The 6064-nt window shown below is 36.5% G+C and overlaps 1 long non-coding RNA gene across 1 annotated transcript; it reads left to right on the plus strand.

Moving 5' to 3' along the window:
• Nucleotides 1-2900: 2900 nt before the first annotated feature.
• On the plus strand, nt 2901-5042 carry LOC140149819 (uncharacterized). Its single transcript, XR_011858739.1, has 3 exons — nt 2901-3232; nt 3773-3858; nt 4468-5042. It is a non-coding gene; the product is annotated as an uncharacterized lncRNA (long non-coding RNA).
• The last annotated feature ends 1022 nt before the right edge of the window (nt 5043-6064 follow it).

Consider the following 6064-nt stretch of genomic DNA (forward strand, 5'->3'; position numbering starts at 1 on the left):
TGATCTTTTGGATCTGTTCAGACTGTCTTATATTATATTATGTTATATTTTTATGCTATATGTATTACTTATCAATATGCCTGTGTATTAGCTTTTTGTAGTGGGTTGAGCTATATTGGTGTTGTTCTGTCTTTTGTGTTATTTGTCCTGCCTTGGACGGGTGCAACATCGGTTTTTCTCTTCCCACGGCAAATAGTGTTGTTTTATAAATGCATTTCTGTTTGTCTTTATTTAATTGATTGCATCATTAATTGTTTAATTTTTGCTTCAACCACTTGGCGTGTTTTTCTAATAGAGAGATTGCGGAGAGACGTTCACTGCAAACGCCATACGGGTTACGGATTTCTGCATTTTGCGGTAGAACGTCATAGTCCCGTTCACATTCAAACTAGCCTCCTACACAGCCAGTTTGTGTCGGTCCTAATGCTCGTCGTTCCTATATAGTATGTTCGTGATACCCGCATAGAGTCTGAACCAAGACTACGTGTAAACGCAATTGCAATCATGATGGCGCTATGCTGAGACAAATAATCTAAAGGTAATAGGAAGCACCCATTGATTCACCTTGGGTGCATCGAACCAGAGAAGATTATCATCTTTCATCGAACTACTTTCCTCGGTATTGATATGCAAATACGACTGGCTGTATCTATAATGCTCTAAGCATTCAGTCCAGATTAGCGATATTTGAGTTTTGCGGGCTATTGGAAAATGAGTATAGGCCTATGTTCACACGTGTATGCTATTTGTATAAATAATCTAAACAGAGTTGGGTGTTGGATGCCTTGAAGTCTTGGTGTATATTATTCGAATAACAAGAAACAAACTCCATTACCATATAAATAATACCCTGTTTACTTTCTAAAGCAAAATGAAAATAGATAATCTAATATGCCTAGTTCGACTACTACCCAGCAAACACAAATATATTACAGAAAACGTTAAATGTCGGGTTAAAGGTTATGTGAGGGTCAAGGGCATTAATAGTTTTAATAACATTAAAAACCCTTTGTCCTAAACTTGCTGATAAACGTTCTAACACAATAGACACTTTAAAAATATGTTTGCCAAATGATATTTTACTATAACATTTCGAATTTTGGCTTAAAATGTTGTTGTATTATTTTTTCAGTATAACACGAGTTTCCATGATTTTTATATAAACATACATCGATATGTTATCAAAACGTTTAAACTAAAACCAAAAACACATACATTATCATGTTTTAAAAACATTTTGGAGTTTGCTGAATAGTATCCATAAGCAAAACACTTTGACAGCTGTTTAATGCACAACGAAAAAGCAAGGCGAAAAATAGCGTTGCACGAACTTCTGTTCCCCGTCCCAAACAGACAATTATACCGCATTTATGCCGTAACACGACACAATCTTCGCAAGCTGATTTATGGACGGCATTTTCCACACACAAATGAATAGGCAATCTGCCCGTTCGAATTCGCGTCGAAAAAAATCGAAATTTGTTCACTTCTTCTTGTCTATACGAGATCAAATTTTAACCCCAAAAATGGATTTTATTACATGTCGGACTCTACTTGTTCTATTAGGATACTTTGATTCGTTTCATAACATGATAAACATAACATTTTTCTGCATTTTATAATGCGTTTTTTGTCATTTCGAACGTCATTTTTTGCTACCAACCGCAACGTAATCGCCTTACGGTAATTCCACGATTGACCAATTCACAATAGATTTCACCCTCTAGAGGGCATAATAACCGATTTTCGACTAATGTAGCTTGCCGTTCGCGTTCCCGTGTCACGTTTCACGTAAATTTCGCAATCTCTCTAATGTCTCCGGGTTCTCGCGGCCTGCTGCCAGTGCGTTCTTTTTGCCTCTCCCCCGTTCAACACTGCGAAAGCACGTCTGGTGGTGGTTATGATTTCGTTGTTCTCTGAATTAGCATTTATGCTGTGTTGTAATAATCTTGCTTGATTTTATCTTTTAAAATTAAAATTTTTAAATTTGTAGTTTAAAATTAAAATTTTTAAATTTGTAGTATATCTTGTAGTTAATGTTTTTTCTGTAAAGCGCGTTGAGAAACTGTTTTGTTTGTAACGCGCTCTATAAGTGTATATTATTATTATTATTATTACAAGGGAGGTAAGTGTTGATGACACATATTTGCTCAGATTCCAAGTTAAGCTCAATGCATACCACACGTTTACCTCCGCCAGGCAGCTTCTTGACACAATGATCGAGATTTTTATTCCACAGCAGAGCAACACCACTATAGCCTCTTGGGCGATGAAAAGGAGAGATTGGATTATCATCATCGACAGATTTAATGAAAGCGCTGAAATTGCAGTTAACTTGGGAAATATCGTCTTGCTCAAAGTTGAAGAGCCAGTGTTCTTGTAGTCCCACAATATCAGATTTTTCCAGCATATAATTCACAGCAATAGTATTGCTCCGGATGTTCTTTATATTGAAAGTATAGTGAAAGTCAGACTTGATTTCCCAGAATCAATTACAGAATGGCTAGTGTCAGCACTAGCAATCTCCTTTGTTATTTCTGTGTGTTTTGGATCCAGCCCATCTCTAAAAAATACTGCTGGCTGTTGAGTTTCGTCCTGTCTAGCTTGCCACATGTGCTTTTCTTATGCGTATAATTTGTTTCAGTACTACCTCCTGTTGTTGGCCCATCTATACCAATAGCTTCACTCATAACAGGTTGGAAGGTCTTCTCTCTCTGCGCATAGTCCACCACATGTCTCTCGGCACGTGTATTGGATTTAGATCCACAGGTTTCATTAGAGTAGAACTGAGATGTTGTGCTGGTAGGGTTCAGGTTGGTTTGAATTTCGCTGCTTGTGGGATCAGTCAACAGGCTACGAGTGATGTCACTGTCAGATTTACCACAGTTTAGCCGTATGTCATGTACACAGCAAAAAATAAGGAGTAAAGTGCTACCGACTAAAGTATGTTGATTAAAAAATAGACCAATTATTTACTCATCAACGAGTAAAAGACGATATTTGACACAACTCTTTGCCAGAGTAAAAAATGGTCAATGGAAAGAAGTAAATTATTTTAATCGCCACATTGTATTTTACTCAAATCGCGTAGTAAATTCAACACGCGGAGTAAGTTTAATTCGACGACGTATTAAAATTCATGTCATCATGGCGTATAAAAGCGGAGTCGGGATGCGGGTGCAGTGTCTGCTGGTGGAATGGAGTTTCCCAGCAGTACAACCAATGTTTGAAGGTACTAATTTCATTACTATTATTCATAACTTTATGTCCATATACCTGTTACACAATTTAGACATCTTATTGTATGATTTGAACCGGATATAGACAGGTTTTTAAGTTAGTTAAGCTTATCAGTAATTGTCATCGGCTCACCATGCTAGCTGTGTATTTGCGATCGTAACTAATGTACTAGTCTGAGTAACCTCGAAGTACATACGCTGATGTGGACCAGGCCCGGGGATCAGGGGCGTACATGTAGCAAGCGGATAGGGTGGACAAAGTCCATGGGCCCCGAGCAAAAGCGAAAATGAAGTGGATAGGGATCAGGGCTGATAAAGGAGATGTTTAGAAGGCCTCACACTACTCCTTGTCCATATGCCCCAAAGCTCTTGCTACGTCCCTGATCCTGATGTTGACTCGTGCCACATAACTTTTTTTGCAGTTATATGTAGTAGGAGAGTGAAACCATTGCAAAATATCACTTGAAATTTTTTTCCATAGCCAGTTTTCTTTTTCAGTGCATTTATAATATTGATCTATATTTTACTTACAGATCAGATGTGACTTTGGGATTTTTGTGCTGCCCTACCTCTTTCCAGGAAGGGTATTGAAGAAAGATGCACGAACGTCAGTCAACAGGTAAATTTCTATCAATAATGTTGCATTTAACTTGCCAATTTCTTTGTGCATTTCAGAATACATGTAGTTCATTGAATGTGTAGTTCATGAAACCTCAGATGCCAAGGGGAAAACCCCCTATATAACCCCTTATCCTCACCGACAGGTGTTGGCTATCGTGAACTTTGAATAATCAACCGTGAATCTTATAATTATCTTGTTTACCATTTCTGTAAATTCTTGTCTCCTAAAGTTTGTGTCCCCTTGAAAATAGCATTGCCCGCTATCACAGGAATAATAATATAATAATTATAAAGATATTTTAAATATTTGCAAAATCGCATGAAAGTAGAAATGCCAATGCAATGGGTGATTTTTCATTTTTGGTTATATACCATCTGACCAATTATAGACAGTTTAAAAATAAGACATGCATACATTTAGTTATTTGTGTTTTAAACCTTCCATCTGCTTCATCACTTTCGAGTACCAAACAAATTTTGATTTATGGTTGATACAATGAAAAGGTGGTGGATTTTCTATTTTAAGGCAGCTTTATTTCACTTGAATAGTCCCAATCCATGAAATTAATGTCCTTTATTACATTTTCTTTTATTTTACATGTTTCAGGAAGGCACAGCTTTGGACTGGTTCCTCGCCAACTTTACTGGACGCACGCTGCCATTTATATACTTGTGAAGCAAGTTGAATCCAGAACTGTGTTTTTATATAAATGGATAGGCAAGTCTTTTCAATGCGCAACAGTGATGAAAGTTGTAGAACTTGTGGACAAGATATACCAACTCCTTCACATACAATGACTTAGCATATCCAGTACAGGCTGATCACTGCTATTTGGCAGTTCCTGGACACTATATCAGCTACTAAAGAACCTGATAACATTAGACAATTCTTGAGTGTTAAAACATAATGAAGTGAAGACTTAATATCTGTCCCATTTAAAACACTCAGCATCTATAACATTAATTTTCAAATGACTTTTTCACATCAAAAGTTTTGGGAGAGGTGACCGGCTTCTATTCTATGTTTGCTCACATTGGGTAATGAGACAATAGACATGCTATATTGTGATTTATTTGATACCTATTTTGAAAATAAAACCAGGAAAAATGCAGAATATTATATTTAATTTTGTATTCTTTTCATTCTTTTAGTTTAAAATACTGCTTTGTTCCAGCTGCAGATGGAGCCTCAATACAACTCGAAAGTGTTTTTTGCTTAATATTTGTTGAGTAAAATACGTTTCATGTTGCTCAAAATGTTGAGTAACACTTTACTATTCATCATTTTGCAAATCTTTTCACTTAAGTTTTACTCAAATAATGAGTAATCGTTTTAATCAACACTTGCGTAAACCTTTACTCAAGGTTAAACGAGTAAATGTTTCCTTGTTTCAGAGCAAAAAGGAGCTACTCAATATTGGGTAAAATTTAATCAACAAACGTTGAGCAAATATTACTCCATAGTCAATGAGTAAAATTTACTCTAATCTTTGAGTAAAAAAGGGAGCTACTCAATATTGAGTAAATTTTACTCAACAAAAGTTGAGCAAATATTACTCCAAGTGAAAGAGTAAATTTTACTCTCATCTTTGAGTAAAAAGGAGCTACTCAATATTGAGTAAAGTTTAATCAACATGTGCTGAGTAAACAATTAATCAACCGAAGCTGAGTAAAAATTACTCAAAATTCGACTAGCTCCCTTTTTACTATCGTGATGAGTAATATTTTACTCAATATTGAGCTTTTATTTTTTGCTGTGTATGAACCGGTGCAGATTGTCATCGCTAGGTTTTACTTGATCTATATGACCATTGGAATCATGATCGGCTTTATTCTTCTGCTTATCAATACCTGCGCTTTCATTAGCACTAGGTTCCATATCCCGCATGTAGGATCCATCCATATTCTGGATATTTTCAGCGTATATGGAGACATAATTCAGGTCAGGATCACTCACAGAAACACAATGCGACATATTGACATGATCTCCAGTACCATTTCTTCGCAGCTCACTACCAGAGTCCATATCGTTGTGTTTTTCGCCATCAAGTCTCGATGCCTCACTGTCACAATTAGGTTTTCTCAACTCATCTTGGTGTGTTCTATCATCATCGTCACGCTCTGCCAATCTTATATCAGGTCTATACGCACTCTTCTCCACTCTGCATTCTTCCTTCTCATCAATTACGGGTCTCATTTCATGT

The sequence above is a fragment of the Amphiura filiformis genome, chromosome 4 (assembly GCF_039555335.1).
Source record: "Amphiura filiformis chromosome 4, Afil_fr2py, whole genome shotgun sequence".
NCBI lineage: Eukaryota > Metazoa > Echinodermata > Ophiuroidea > Amphilepidida > Amphiuridae > Amphiura > Amphiura filiformis.